Source organism: Lygodium microphyllum, chromosome 6, assembly GCF_053477565.2.
Source record: "Lygodium microphyllum isolate KBCC chromosome 6, Lygodium_microphyllum_v1.1.10, whole genome shotgun sequence".
Classification (NCBI taxonomy): domain Eukaryota; kingdom Viridiplantae; phylum Streptophyta; class Polypodiopsida; order Schizaeales; family Lygodiaceae; genus Lygodium; species Lygodium microphyllum.
In genome coordinates, this window is record NC_141140.1 from 97,732,081 (window position 1) to 97,749,623 (window position 17,543).

The 17,543-nt window shown below is 36.6% G+C and overlaps 2 pseudogenes; one reads left to right on the forward strand and one right to left on the reverse strand.

Moving 5' to 3' along the window:
* Positions 1 to 17,543, reverse strand: part of LOC148034839 (threonine synthase, chloroplastic-like) — a 180,253-nt pseudogene that overhangs the window by 134,756 nt on the left and 27,954 nt on the right.
* Positions 673 to 7,195, forward strand: LOC148034840 (threonine synthase 2, chloroplastic-like; annotated as a pseudogene).

The window sequence follows — 17,543 nt, forward strand, 5'->3', positions numbered from 1 at the left end:
ATAATTGCATGCATTAGGGCCACTAAAATAAAATTTTCCCTTGCTCATGTTTCAATGCATGTGTAGGATGTACTTGCATTTATCATAGCTTTGGAAGTGCTCAGAAGAATTTCCAATGCAAGTTTGTAGCTAGTACAAACTCCATTCAAAGGTCATTCACTTGCTTTACTATGGTGTGCAATGGTAAATCACAAATAAAGTATTATGCTTTTGTTCAGATGAGACTTTTTTCCTATGCAAAGCTCAAAGAGAATATTGAATAACATAGTTATCTATCTAATGTAGCTTGCAGAATGTTTTTTCTAGCTGAACTAATAGGAAGAGTTTACGAATAGTATTTTTTGACAAATTTTTTTAGCTAAACCAGTAAAAAGAGGTGGAGTCTGAACAGAGAACTATTCGTGAGATCTACTCACCCATGGAGACTCACCTCTTCCACTTCGGCCTCTAGGGAAAAGAAGGCAATTGACAATATCTATGACAATGCATGCCACCGTGGTTTGTTCGAGCCGCCTACTACCTTCTCTGCCAAAGTAAGTTCCTTTCATCCCATATGACCCTATTGACAAGGGGTATTTGTTGGACAAGGTCATTTACAAAATCAAGGATGGTTTGCTTCTTGATGTTGAGCATGATATGGAGGACCTAAGGAATATGATGTGAAGTACTTGAACTCTGTTTGATTCCTATGTTAGTAACACTACTTGGCCATTTTGGATCAGGTGCTTGGAGTAAGAAAAAGTGTGTACTTCCTGAGATGGACAATGATGATATTGTAAATGCTTTTCAAGGGAATTCAAATTTGTGCCATGCATAGCAATTTGACAATGAGATGTTGAATTTGAATGACTTGTGGGTGAAGTAGTGTGGTATCAGTCTCACGAGGAGCTTTCACAATCTTGGCATGATAGTCTTGTTGAGTCAAGAGAAGAGGTTAAGGAAAATGAATAATCCTCTCATTGATGTCAATTGTGCATCAACTATTGATACATCTATAACACTTTCAACATATTTTTCCACAACTGGCATTCCTCGTATTGTGTTTTTGCAATCAAACAAAATCTGAATTGCCCAGTTGGTGCAACAAATTGCCAATGGGGTAGTCTTATTGAGCCTAGACACCAATTTCGATAGGTGCATGCATCTAATTTGAGAAGTGATAGAATCAATGCCCATATACTTGGCTAATTGTTTATAAATCTTTCACTTGGAAGGCCAGAAAACTATAGCCATAGAGATTTTGAGTGGGACATTCCTCACTAGGTTATTGTACCTCGAAGCAATCATGGGAACATAACATCTATGCTTTCTGTTAGGGGTTTGTTACGTGCAAAGAACTTGTCTTGACTAATCGGATTCGGAGGCTAGTTGGTGCACAAGTTGCAACAACAAATGCCAATCGAGTGCATCTATATTATAAGACTAGGTGGAATAATTATACACCTATGAAGGCATTATACACCTATGAAGGCCAACCCCGCTTTTGTATCTGCTATTCAAACTAGTGATTTAGTATCCATTGATCATGCAGTTTATGCCCTTTGAAATTTTGATGAGATTGTAAGAGGTTATAAAAGAAGAACTAATGGATGCTGGTGCTTTGGCTAATACGACTGAAGTGTTTACTTGCCCACACACTTGCATGGCACTATCTGCCTTGATGAAGTTGCGAGAGAAGAATGTAAATGGGCCCAACCAATCATAATATTGTTATGAGTGCAACTCATGGCCTGATGTTCAGTCATTCCAAAATTTCTTACCAATTGAAGGAGATACCAGAGTTGCCGTCAAAGTATGCTACCCTCCCAATTTAGGGTCTCTCTCATAGGCACATTTTTGAGAAGGAAACTAACCTAGAGTCTCAATATCTTTGAGGTTATTTGCACATTTCATGTTAACAAGTGGAATGTACAACCAATATTTCTATGGTAAATCACATCTCTCATTTTGATAAGAGCATGGTGTTTCGGATTTATCTTTATGGTGCAAAAAAAAACATTTCATGGGTCAGAATTTAGCATATCTCTAACGTTGTGTAATAAGGACAGGTTGATCATGGAATTTTGCATATCTGTATTGACATTGTGTAATAAGGACAAGTTGATCATTATGATACCCATAAGTTTTTTCTTACGTCTCCTATTACAAGCTTTGTACTTCTTAATTATCTTTTACTACTTCTTAACCTTCTCAGTTAGACCGTGATCGTATCTCTGATGTTTTGAGCTTTATAGGTTTGAGTGCTAAGTTAGCTACTACTATGGAGCTTATAGGATACCTATGAAATGGACGCTAATGGACAATGGCATAGGCACATTTTTGAGTAGCAAACTAACCCAAAGTGCTACTGTCTCTGAGGTCACATGCACATTTCATTTTGGCAGGTGCAATGTGCAACCTCAGTGTTTTTGTGGTAAATTTCATCTTTCATATTTTGAAAAGTGGCACATTTTTCTTTGGAGTTATCTTTGTGCTACACAAGAATTAAGCTTTATGGGTTGGAATTTTTTGGATCTTTGATCTTATATACCAGTAATAGTGAAAGTAATAGGAACTTTTGTTTTAGAATAAAATACTAGACATCATCTCCTATTGCCATGCCTTGTGAGGGATCTGTGAATTGTAATAAGGTCAAGTTGATCATTAAGGTACCCACAATTTTTTTCATATGTCTCTTGTAATAGGTTTTGACCACAATGAAGATTATTGTGATGATGAAGGCCTTGATTGATGCCCTTTGTTAGTGGTCATTGAATGCAATAGAGAGTGTCAAAACTATTACTCACATTTGGAGCTTACTTAAATATTCGGGATATGTATGGAAGATGCCATGTAGATGTTCTATGCAATATGTCCTCAATTTGTATGCTTTTATTCAGATGTAACTTATTAATTTATGCAAGGTGAAGTAGAGAAAATCTCTTTGAAAAAGACTAAATCTCAAGGACTCACAATCAAGGTTTCCTGGAGTATCTCTAAGATACAATTGGTTCTAATTAATACACGGAAAAGATTCAAGAAGCTACCAAATAGTTTGTGACTTTGTTGAGACTTTTGTTTTACTTGCTAAATTATCCTTGAAATATTTATCCTTGTAGCATTGGTGTTTTTATTTTCTTCTAAAGTTGTATAGCACAAACATGAAGAGAGAATAAACATGGAGATTAACAATTTGAAAAGGTTCATTGTCTTGTGTGTAGGGTACATACCTTATTACATCTATGCCTCTATATTTCATGTGTGTTTGTAGACTGATGTGTAGTGTGTTTCACAAGAGTGTGTGTAAACATAAGGAGCATTTGCAGCTAGTAGCTTTTGTTTTATGCATGTGTGCAAACATGCATTAGTCTATTCATTCTATATCCTTATGCTCATGTTGATGGATTATGCATAAGGTTTTATAACTATTATAAATTTTTGCCAGGATGTCACTAGATTCAAGGCATGGATAAGCTTTCAAATTGGATGAAGGTGTTTTAGGAAAAATTGAATATCTAAGCCTACATCTCTTTCAGAAAACTTCAATTTTATATCTTCCTAGTTGAGAGGACAAGAACTTAATACAACATGTGTGATGTATGCTAGTATATATACTTATTTATCTCATGTCTTTTTCACGTTCCTCATATCTTGTTGTTAACTTAATTTTGTGGGGAAGATACTAGTGTGAAGACTGACAAAGTCATAGGAAGAAGGGACTAATATTGCAAATAAAAAATGGGAGACATTTGGAAAGTCTTGAGAGCTTCTACAGGAGACATGATGGTTGGATTGTTGATTGAAAAGATGGAATGCTACATGGAGAAGGAGATTTTGTAGCCTGGATTTCACACTAAGCCTATTCAGACAAAAATTCATGGGGCATTGTATGGACAATGGAAAATGGTGACTTGTCTCACCATAATTTCTTAAGTAGTGGATTAGATTTGTAAAGATATAGATCTAAGTTAAGTCTTAAAAGTTTTTGCAATCAAATGTTTGACTATTTCTTGAGTAAGTTACTCATGAATATATGTGTGCATCACATGGGTTCAAAATAAGGTAGTTTTAAAATACCATTTTAATATATTTTTAACATACATAGGGATATAATAGAAAGGGGTTATTTACAGATTGAGTAGAAAAGGATTATGTTTTATTCAAGAAAAATTCACAGATAAGGATATTTATAAATAGGCCTTGAACGCACGTGATGTAGAGAATATACATATAGTAACTTCCCTGAGGACTTTTTGTAGGATTGTTTGCAGCAATCAAATGTTGAATGTCTTAATGTAGGTGGTTCTTCAATGTTGGATGTTGCCAATAATCACAAACTTGGCTGTGAAGTTTTCATACTAGTTGTATATCAACTGTACAAAAAGAAGCATCTCCATGTTCAACATCCTGGGCTTGCAAATTGCAATAAGACAAGAAGTAACAATGATCCCCATAAGCAAAAGGAATTGGAACAATTATCTTTTCAATCAACCACATGATGAGTCAACGTGTTTATGGATTTTCTTTAAGATTTCAATTTTGTAAGGCTAGATGTTCTAAACGTGTCATTGATAGATCTAGGTCCTTGGAGCTACTTTAGTGGAGCTTGCAGCTTGATGGATATCCTATACAATAACAACATTAATTTTAGCATCACATGCATCTTACATATGTAGAGCATGAGATCATTGCTATAATTTCCCTCTCTTTTCATGTTTTATGGAACCAAAGACTCTTGCCATACTAAACAAAGGCTACCTCACATGCGGGCATGTGATTGGGCTTATTGAACTGCTATGCAGTGGAAAGGTCATTTGTGAGCTCACAATCATCATCATCGTCACCATTGTTATTAAACTATTGTGCCCTCTCCTCATGCTATTTTTCAAGGAGGAATATGTAAGAGGACCATTGTTTGGAGCCCATTTGCAATTTTGCTGATGGCGTTGGGCTATAGCTTACCTGTAGCTCCATCTTTGGCTAGTTGTGACATGCGGGATTGATCTTGACAATCTTGCAAGCTTTGCTGCTTCAAGTGGAGATCCTTGGGGCTTGAAATAGATGCAGGGTATGGCTTCTTATTTAGAAAGATGGACACAAAGGGAGAGAAATCAAGTTGCAATATCTGGCTATGGCTGCTTTCTTGGGTGAAATAATAGTAGGAGAAGAGACTACTGAACTAGGTCATAGAACCTTAAAAGCTAAAAGTAAGAGCAGATTTGAGAAGAGAATACAAACTTTTGGCTTGTGTCAAGCTACAAGTAGGATGAACATTGCCAGAGTGAGCTAAAGAAAGGCCAATAATGCTTTGTACCTACACATGATTTCCACCAAGAAAGGCACAAAACTCTTGAGTGTTTTTGGTGGTTGTACATTCACCAATAAAGATTTGTGAAGAAATAGTTAGAATAAGTTGTACAAGCTAAATAAATTTAAAGTGCATTGAGTGAGATGGTCTTCAGAGGAGAAGCTGCTTTCTTGTCTTGATGACATGGTTTTCACATAAAGTGCTACATTTATGGATGCAAATGTGGTGCAAGTGCTACTTGATTGCTAATGGAAGTGGTATTGGGCTATTCCAAAACCTAAATCTATGCATATGCTCAAGTAAAAACTTGCTTTCAATCCCATAGTTGCCACTACTTTAGGGACTCTTATTTCAAAGTAGCTATTGAGGGAAAAAATCCCTATGTGGTTTAGTCGGGTTTGAGTTTTCTTACATGACCTTCTTGTGTGTTGATGGTTGTCTCCTCTGCAGTTGTCTCCTATGGATTGACATTGCTAGAGTGTGTGAGCTCACAAATCATAGTAGTAGTAGTATGAGGAGGAGGAGGAGGAGCATCAATTATCACAACACTACTAGTAGCAAAAAGCAACAATAGTAGTTATTCCAATATTCATGGAAATTATATTTTCTATATCACATACAAAATTTAAACTTCATAAATTGAATGGCATTTTTTAGTAAAATTCATAGTGCTTCATTTGCATAAAAGGAAGTTTGGAAATTCAATAAGGTAGTAATAATAGCAATTATTGCAATATTCATGGTAACTATATTGTGTAGAAGGGCTTTTCTTGCATAACGTTTTTGGTGCTTCCCATTTTGATATTTTTTTTCATAAATAGACTTGGGAATCATGGAACATGAAACCTCAAGTTTTTGTGACATCTAGATGGATTACTTTTTATGATTTCCAAATTTGTAGGTGTTGCGTGTAAAGTATCAAAGAAATGTAGTGGCAAGAATATCGATTCTATAACAATAATGCTTAAGAATATTGATTTGTATAGCAATAATGTGTTAACTTAGTGCAACATAGATATCAGGATGACCACGAGAGGGTGGTGATGAGTCGATATATTAGCATGATAACGGGATTGTGGTGGCGACTCTTAATGAGGCTGTAAACCTCGACTGTGCAGCAATGATGTGTTGAGATGGTGTGACACGTATTAGTACGATCACGGCAGTGTGCTGGCGACGCATTTAATGAGGCTATAAACATCGTCCTTGTCGATGGAGAAGGCGGTCTCCAGCACGTCCTCGGGCAGTGGAGGCTTGGTGGCGAACAGAGCGGGGGCGACCTGGGAGGTGCGCGGGTTCTGACTGTTGAGCGCGGAGATAGCGAGGGCAGGCTTCTTCTTGTCCGGGTTGATCTGGAAGTGGACGAGACCACGGGGAAAGACGAAGAGATCGTCCTTGTACAGGGTCTGCTGGAAGAGGGTGTTGTTGGGGTGGAGACGAAGCCTACCACAAGCGTGCCCTCGCCAAGGAAGAGAACCTCGGTGGCACGCGGGTGAACGTGTGGAGGGTTGAGCCCACCATTGGGCGCGAAGTCGATGCGGGCCACGGACAGGCCTTGGGGGTGTTGAGTCCAGGGAAGGTGAGGGCCGACGCCAGCTGCACAGCGGAGCCGAGCGCCTTGTTAAACTGGCCTTGCTGGCGAAGCAGAGGAGAGGCGAAGTCCTTGGCCTGCACAGCGGAGCCGAGCGCCTTGTTAAACTGGCCTTGCTGGCGAAGCAGAGGAGAGGCGAAGTTCTTGGCCTGCACTTGTTAGGGATTCTTGCACAGCAGACCGTTCACGGTTGTGATTCCGGCCGCCTGCGCCCCCTGATCAGCCACGCAGAAGTCCTGCAAGGGGCCCTCGTCTGCCGCCTCAGTGCGAGTTATCGGGTGGACGAGCTGCTGCGCCAACGTGATGGCTACAATTAGCATAGCAAGCTTTAGTGATGATGCCATGGATACAGTATTGCGTATGGTGAGTGCAGAATGGTAGCTATGAGAAAACAGGGGCCCGAATGGTTCTCTACTAGCTAGTTAACCTTTTCCGATCAACGAATACTGTACTACCAGAGCACGCTTTTCCGCAAGCACAGGCGCGGCTTTCTAACGTCTAGGAATGAACAACTGCTGCACCGCTGATCGCATGGTGGGAAGATGGAGCCTTCGATTCCATCTAAGTAGAACGAGCTAGATGCGTGGATAATCGTTCATATACCAGGTCATGAGCTAGATGTAGTAATTAGGGTAAACTCCACTCTGAAAGGGATAAGATTTGATCATGTCGCCTAATATTAACTATGTTGGAAATTCCCAAACTATATGAGAAGTCACAAATTTCCTAATATAGTATTATTATTAATAGCCCTCTATATGTTGTGAGTTTTCATGCCTTATAACTAAATGAAATGACATATTTACTTAGCCATAAGGCAAGTTATAATAAGAAGGAGTTCATAGTACACACGAAGCAAAGGATTTCAAAAGAAGAGAATTATTCTCTACACATATAGCATACATGACACATTGGCCACATGCTACTTGGAGCACATTACCATGGCTTACAACTAGTAGGAAATCCAACATAAACTATTTAAACCAAAGCATATCCTTACAATGAAAATTGTACTATCTTATCTATGGTATTCTAAACCCCCATTTTAGTTTTAGATCTTATTGATTGAACATACCAAAGGAAAACATCATAATTGGTATGAATATTCATGTAGACTCTTTACTAAACTTGAATCTAGGTAGTTCCCCAAGTCACGATATATTTATCATCTAGAGAAAATCTAGCTTGAGCTTGTTGGAAGAAAGGGATGTCCATTGAATCTATGGATGGAGAAATTTAAGGTGACATAAGCTATATAAACTCGAAAATATTTGCATAGACCTCATCTACACATGGTTGATTTCTATAATGCCATTGACATTTAGATTCAAATGGACAAAAAAAAAACAGGGGGGGGGGAGAGAATAGAAACAAAGAAATTACAAAGCCTACCACATTGAAGGGAGGTTAAACTAAAGAAAAGTGATCAATATTCCACATGTGAGGACAAAAGGGCTAACCAAATGCCAAAAACCCAAAGGAGATGCAAAGTTCTAATGTGAAAGTTGTGAATTGAAGGGACATCATTGATAAATTATTGGAGAATGGAGAAGTTGCCACTAGGGAAAGTTAGAATCTACAAGCCCAACAGTGAAAATAGGTTGATAAAGGAATATCAAAAGTATAGACTTAAAAACTATGCACAATAGATGTCTTGATGGCTATACACATAGGATTTTAAAAGTCCAAAAAATTAGAGAGGTAGGGGAATATGTCATGTATATGAATTAGGGACCATGGGCATAGGGTAGGCCTAAAAAGTGATTATGGTCCCACTTAACTACTGGTTAAAGTGAACGATGTGAGAGCATATTGGATTGAAGGCCCAAAAAGTGATTATGGCCCCACTTGACTACTCACTAAGGTGAACGATATCAGAGCATGTAGGATTCAAGGCCTAACCATAGCATTTAGGATGGAGGGGATGCAAAGAGTAGGAATATAAATATTAAAAAGAAATGCAATTTATGAGTTACCACATGGTTTTCGGACAAAAGGAATGAGAGTATCGAGAGAAAGAATAAAAAGAAAGATAATTTATGAATCACCAAAGTCTAAGCATACCAATTGAGGCCAAATCAAAGCCTTTTGATTGATATCTTGTACAACCTATCAAGATCTATACATGCAATGTAAGTAATAGTACAAACCCTTATGATGGGAGGATTGGCCAAAATCTTTGAGTCAATAGTTTAGAAAATACCCTAGCATAGATCAAATCCTTGTTCCACATAAGCTCTAAGCATTAACATAGGCTTCAAAACTCATGCCTTATTCATGCATCTATGTGCAATGGCCCTCCTAAGGAAAATTGGAGCATGCTCTTCTAATGTAGGCACATATATCATCTAACCTCCCTCTCAACAATGACATGCTTCTCCATCTTGCAACATTAAGCTAAAATTGGTAGACAACTACCAATACATGCCTTCACTAGCTAAAATATGTAGCTAGTACACATCTCATCTTGGGAAGTTTTTCGATGTGCACGACATTATTTTGTGAGCTTCCCTAAGTTAGAAGAGTTAGGAATCTAGGCTAGGTTGACTAACTCACAACAAAGTAGGCATCATTACCATATCACTTATGGCACAAGATATAGCCCAATCAACTATCTAGAAATATAGATAGCATGCCACGTAAATCTCTAGGGCTATTAGTCAAACCCAATATACATGGACACATTTGAGCCACTACCATCATATAGCTTTATCAAGTTAATAATGAGATTATGGAAACAATCCTATGAATGATTCTTTTGAAAATGAAGATACCAACAAGAATTTCATGTAACTTTACAAAAACAAGAATAGTAACACACTAGGTTAGGAACAACTTGAAGGGACCTATTTACTATGATTGCAATATTAATGACTAGTAATACGTAAAATGCTTTGAGGCTAAAATAAAATAAGAGATATAGAGAACCACTCAACATCCAAGCACCAAAGAACTACAAAACCATTGGAATATATCATGCAATTTTTGCCAGGAGATTGAATAGTTGGGCTATATAAATAGCATAACATGTAATTAAGGATAAATGGTTCTTCCTCAAACCAAATATACACTAACACATCTGAGGCACTTTTTTCATATATATTTACTAGGATAATGACAAGATTATGATACCAATCCTATCAAATACACTTAAATTGAGTGTTATGAAAACAACCATAGCAACAATACTATGGTAGAAACAATTAAAATGGCACTATCTACTACAATGGCAACTTAAATAGAATCACTAGAGGACTACCCAACACTAAAGCAACAAAAACTCCAAATGAACCCAAGAGAACATTGATATAAAGATTAATGGTCAAGTATAGAAGTCACATGCATGCAATTGTAACATATTTATAGCTCAATAGAGGAAAAAAAATCACAAATGCTATGGCCACAATTAGTGGAACACAACATATTAGGGGATATCCACATTTCAACCCAATCTTCAATGAATTTGATGTATGCTACTTTCATAGGAAAACTATTTGGAAATTTATTCTTTCGAATAACAAAATATAAAATAGGTCTTCACATTCAGCATAATGGTGCCTCTATACTTTTTGCCCTAATTCAACACAATTACACTGTCAATCTAAGGCTCACACATCAATAGAATTAGCATCCAAATTCTTTAAAACTCCAAGTAACATGGACAAGTAGAATCCCTTGGGCTATATTCAAGGAGATTTCATCTCCAAGATATTTCCAACCAACTAGGAATAAAATCCACGAACCACTTCGATACTTCCATGATCACACTTGTAGTCACCAGGCCTTTGACACTAGCATTTTTGAAATTTTTTCATTGGGTCTTTGATGAAAGAAAGTATAATACTCTCCAACTCCATAGCTTCACTAACTCCTTTCTTTAGATAGCAATAAAGCAGTGCCACTAACTAGCTTTGGCTCTTACACTCTCTTTGCACCACGACTTTGACTACAAACAATACCTTACCTTCATTCTCATCTCTCTGTTGATGGCCGCTCTCTTTCACAATCAACCTTGAGACTCCAATAATAATCTATTATATATATCGCCAAGTGGGCTTGCTATTGTATCATAGTGCCTAATGCTTCCTTGAGTTAAGTTGGCGAAGCTTTTTTCTTTGATTATCTCATTGAAGATCATTGTAACATGATCTTATAACATGAGCAATGATGAAGAACCTCCATGATGATTTGATCCCTTGTGATTTTGCTTAATGTTGGCCTCCTTTTCATTTAGGAAAACATTAACATCTCATCGTTTCTTATTTTCCTCTTAGTAGGATATGTTGCCATGATTTCTCACATTCTTACTATACTTTGTCTCAAGTCCAAATTTTATCCCACCTCAATTGATGTGGCACCATCATATGCTCAAAATATCTACCTCAGAATTGTGTAAAGAATGGCATAACATAGAAAAAACTATGCAAAATACAAGAAAATACTTGGCTACATGGACAAGTTGTAAAAGGCATAAGGGGCTTAGTTAGGATTATCTAGAAATAGGAATCAAATTAGTCGCTTCATTTTCCTCACATCTTCCTTGACTTCCTTTCTCCATTCTCTCTTCCTACCTTTCTCTCTCTTTCTCTAGTATTTTTCTCTCCTTTTCTTCCTCTTCCCTCTCCTTTTTGTAATCTCCTCTCATCTCTCTCAATCCTCTTCATGATAGTTCTTACCAAAGTATCAATCTTTGGTCCCTTCCCCTTTCTCTTTCCTAATTTAAATAGATATAGTAGGTGGGATAGTAGTGATGGAGTACCACAAGGTATTGGTAGCCTTTGTTTGGTATCTCATAGGAGCCATGGGCAAGTTCTAGGTATGTAGATCCTATTTGGTAACTCATCACCAACTTTGAGGTAAAATTCTAGGGGTTCTTGGTTCAAGAAGGATCACAAGACATGGAGAGAGTCTTAAGTGTCATTACTTAAAAAAAAAAGAGTTATTCTTCTTCATACTTGAGAGCTTTGATGGAAAAATTAGTAAGAAATCTGTGCTCATTAGTTCTTAGGGATTGACGTCCTTCCCTAACTTGATTCTTTTTAGTGTCTTGTGAGTAAGGAACTATCATATTGCTTACATCTTGCAAAACGTGGAGATAGAGTACATGATCCTATTTTGCATTGTTTGCATTGATTTCCAACAATGTAACAATAATGAGAACTAGCAAGGACCCTCCCCCATGGCTTTCTAAGTTTTCTCTTGCATATAAGATATCATCATAAATAAATATAGAAAGCTACTAGATCTTCTTCAGCATTGCTCTATGGATATTTTTATACATAGCCTTCTTTTGCAAAAACTGAACACCTCGTTCATAAAGTTTTCCCAACAATAAGATGTGGACAAAAAATTACGTTTATTCTAATCAAGACATCAAGTGGCTTCCTAGTTTTACTATAGCCACAGTTATAAGATGTCAGCCTCCCCTACTATGATGACCATAGAACAACACAAACAATATATTTTCTTTAAAAGTAATGATTACTAATGATCGTATCAACTTCTTTAGGTGGTATTTGCAACAAATAAAAATTGGCAAAATACAGAATTGACCCCAAAAATTAATCATTAAATCATAGGCAAAGACCTTTCGGCACCTAACATTTGTTTCACATCTATACTGAAGTTTCCAAGTTGTCCTTGACCACATGAAACTCTTGCATTATCTTCTACAAATCTTGTAGGTGCCCTTCCCTATTCCTAGCTTAAACAAACTCTCAAAAATTAATAAGACAACTTCTACAAATTGAGCACCAATGCTCGAGCTGCTTTCTTCAAATTGATACACATAGTATCCACATTTTTTAAGTCCACAAATTCATGTTCTAATGTTTTTGTGCCTTCTCCTTATAGTCTTTTAAAATATTCTGCAAAAAGGGAAACCACCTCCACAACAAAACCTAGGATTCTCATTCATCAAGTAGGCAACCTCTTGAACATGCTTGTTGTTGTCTTAGATGCACCACAAAAGCTTAGACATTGTCAAATTGTGTGTGGCCCTTTGAATGTATAATATCAATAACTTGTATATCCAATTTTTGTAGCAAGATAATATATAGCAACTTATGCTATTCACAAGAGGGAACTTGTCTTCCAAAATAGGTAAAAGAAGTGCTACAATCTCTACTAAGTGGGAAAGAATTTCATCAATGCATCCCTTGCCAGCTACATCAAGGTCTAAAACAACTACTTCTCTTTCTTTCCAAGTATTGATTCCCTTACTTTTCACATTTTCCTACAATAGTGGCATCAAGATTGCAAGCATTTTAGTCAACTTGGGATCTCACGCTCGACTGCCAAGACCCACAGACCGCTTATTTTTCAAGCATTTCAAGCGAGCACTAATGGATACCTCTCACATAGCTGACACACTATCCCTCTCTATGAGTGTAGTGAGCTTACCTTGATGCCCAATTGAGTTGCTTCCTCTCTCAAGCATTCCGATTGAACAACCACCTACATTAAGACATTTGAAATTTGAGTGTTGCAAAACAATCCTCCAAATAGTCCTCGGGGAAGTTACTATATGTATATTCTCTACATCATGTGCATTTAAGGCCTCTTTATAAATATCCTTATCCATGAATTTTTCTTGAATAAAACATAACTCTTTTCTATTAAATATTTAAATAACCCCTTTAGACTATACCCTTGTGTATGTAAAAAATATATATAAATGGTATTTGAAAAATACATTATTTTGAACCCATGTGATACATACATATATTCATGAGTAACTTAGTACTCAAGAAATAGTCAAACATTTAACTACAAAAACTTTTAAGAATGAACTTAGATCTACATCTTTGCAAATCTAATCCACTACTTAAGAAATTATGATGAGATAGGTCACCATTTTCCATAGTCCATACAATGCCCCATGAATTTTTGTCTAAGCAGGCTTACTGTGGAATCCAGGCTACAAAATCTCCTCCATGTAGCATTCCATCTTTTTAATCAACAATCCAACCATCATGTCTCCTGTATAAGCTCTCAATACTTTACAAATTTCTCCCATTTTTTGTTTGCAATAACAGTCCCTTCTTCTTGTGATTTTGTCAGTCTTCACACTAGTATCTTCCCCACAAAATTAAGTTGACCAAGATATGAGGAACATGAAAAAGACCTGAGATAAATAAGTATATATACTAGCATACATCACACATGATGTATTAAGTTCTTGTACTCTCAACTAGGAGGATATAAAATTGAAGTTTTTTGAAAGAGATGTTGGCTCAGATATTCATTTTTTCCTAAAACACCTTCATCTAGTTTTAAAGCTTACCCATGCCTTGAATCTAGTGAGATCCTGGCAAAATTTTATAATAGTTATAAAACCTTATGCGTAATCCATCAACATGAGCAATGATATAGAATGAATAGACTAATGAATGTTTGCACAATCTCGTAAAATACACTACACATCAGTTTGCAAACACACATGAAATATGAAGGCATAGATGTAATAAGGTATGTACCCTACACACAAGACAATTAACATTTTCAAATTGTTAATCTCCATCTTTATTCACTCTTCATGTTTGTGTTATACCAGTTTACAAGAAAAGAGAAACACCAATGCTACAACGATAAATTTTCAAGTAAAACAAAAGTCTCAACAAAGTCACAAACTATTTGGTAGCTTCCTGAATCTTTTCCATGTATTAATTAGAACCAATTTTATCTTGGAGATACTCCACAAAACCTTCATTGTGAGTCCTTGAGATTTAGGCTTCTTCAAAGAGATTTTCTCTACTTCACGTTGCATAACATTAATAAGTTATATCTAAATAAAAGCATACAAATTGAGGACATATTGCATAGAAGATCTATGTGGCATCTTCCATACATATCTAGAATATTTAAGTAAGCTCCAAATCTGAGTAATAGTTTTGACACTCTCTATTGCGTTCAATGACCACTAACAAAGGGCATCAATCAAGGCCTTCATCATCACAATAATCTTCACTGTGGTCAAAACCTATTACAAGAGAGATATGAAAAAAATTGTGGGTACCTTAATGATTAACTTGACCTTACTACAATTCACACATCCCTCACAAGGCATGGCAATAGGAGATGATGTATAGTGTTTTATTCTTAAAAAATGTGCCTACTACTTTCACTATTACTGGTACATAAGATCAAAGATCCACAAAGCTCCAACCCATAAAGCTTAATTCTTGTGCAGCATAAAGATAACTCCAAAGACAAATGTGCCACTTGTCAAAATATGGAAGATGAAAGTTACCAAAAAAACACCATGGTTGCACATTGGACCTATCAAAAAAATATGTGCATGTGATCTCAGATATAGCAGCACTTTGGGTCACTTTGCTGCTCAAAAATGTGTCTATGCCATAGTCCATTAGCGCCTTGTGCATACCTTAATGATCAACTTGACCTTACTACAATTGGCACATCCCTCACAAGGCATGGCAATAGGAGATGATGTCTAGTGTTTTTTCTTTTAAAAAAAGTGCCTACTACTTCACTATTAATGGTACATAAGATCAAAGATCCACAAAATTCCCACCCATAAAGCTTAATTCTTGTGTAACATAAAGATAGCTCCAAAGACAAATGTGCCACTTGTCAAAATATGGAAGATGAAATTTACCACAAAAACACTGTGGTTGCACATTGCACCTATCAAAATGAAATGTGAGTGTGACTTTAGAGACAGTAGCACTTTGGGCCAGTTTGCTACTAAATAATGTACCCATGCCATAGTCCATTAGTGCCCATTTCATAGGTATCCTATAAGCTCCATAGTAGTGCTGACTTAGCACTCAAACCTATATAACTCAAAACATCAAAGATACAATCACCAGCTAACTTAGAAGGCCAAGAAGTAGTAAAAGATAATAAAGAAGTACAAAGCTTGTAATAGGAGACGTAAGAACAAACTTATGGGTATCATAAACATCATTGCCTTGACTCACAAGGATTGTGGGGTCTTTTGGTTCAACAACATAGAGGTCAAGGGCTAGAGCCTTAGAGCCAGTGTTGGGACGTTTTAGGTCTTGACATTTTGCATTAGCCAAAGAACCAGCATCCATTAGTTCTTCTTTTATAACCTCTTACAATCTCGTCAAAATTTCAAAGGGCATAAACTGCATGATCAATGGATACTAAATCACTAGTTTGAATAGCAGATGTAAAAGTGGGATTGCCCTTCATAAGTGTATAATGCCTTCATAGGTGTATAATTATTCCACCTTGTCTTATAATATAGATGCTTTGGATTAGCATTTGTTGTTGCAGACTGTGCAATGACTAGCTTGGGAATCCGATTAGTCAAGCCAAGTTCTTTGCACATAACAAGCCCCTAACAGAAATCATAGATGTTCCCATGATTGCTTCGAGGTATAATAATTGAGTGAGGAGTCTCCCACTCAAAATCTCTATGGCTATAGTTTTTTGGCCTTCCAAGTGAAGGCTTTATAAATAATTATCCAAGTATATGGGCATTGCTTCTATCACTTCTCAAATTAGATGCATGCATGTGTCAAAATTAGTGTCCAAGATCAATAAGACTACTACATTGGCAATTTGTTCCATCAACCGGGAAATTCAGATTTTGTTTGCTGGCAAAAACACAATAGGAGGAATTCCAAGTGCAACAAAATAACCTGAAAGTGTTACAGTTGTATCAATAGTTGATGCACAAATGACATCAATGAGAGGCTTATTCATTTCTCTTAACCTCTTCTCACTACAACATATAGACCCAATAGCGACATCTGAAGTGAAGAAATTATTCTTAGAATAGATAACCCACTTCATCGCTATTCGTGTCACTATAGCAAGGGTTACAGAGGGGAAAAAAATTAGGTGGCAGGGCATGTAGTCCTACCACCCTTCTAGCTATATACACTAAATATTCTTGCATAATTCATTTGCCAATGTCACCTACACCTAATGTCTAAAAATTGTGTATTAGATTTTCAAAAAAAAAAGGAATCCTTTGATTGCAAAAGCTAGATATAATCAATTTGAAAAGGTATTACTACGCAAGGAGCTTTTTTATCACTTGCTTAGGCCCGAGAAGAAAAAGAGCTTGTGATTGCAAAAGCTAGATATAATCAATTCAAAAAAGTATTACTCAATGAGATTTTTATCACTTGTTAGGCCCAAGAAGAAGAGCTTCAGTTCAAGCTTTCATTATAGTCACGACCTTGAGATATGAATAAGTCCCATTGATCTTTTGCTCACTCCAACTTATTTCAAACTTGTTCAAGTCTTTTTGGGGGAGCATTTGGACATTTTTAAGAGTTATACCATGGCGTTGGAGCTAGAAACACTTATATAAGGAGTGGTAGTGTCTTTAAGCTTTACTTCTTCCTTCTTATTTTTACCTATGTCTAAGTCATCTTCTATCTCTTCTTTTTTGTCTTCACTCTTAATCTCAATGGAGGGAGGTGTTTTAAGATCAAAAGAATCAAGCTCATCCTCTACCTTCTTAAACTCCATTTCTTGAGCTCGGACTAGTTGCTGTACTTCAAGTAGCTCCTTTGCTGAAATGAATGAATTTCTCTTTACCAAGTGATTTGGTAAAGATATTTGCTACCTGGTATTTGTCTTCACATGAAGTAGATCAATCTGTCCTACAAATATCATTTCCCTGGTGAAATTGTAATGAACCTCTATTTGTTTGGATCT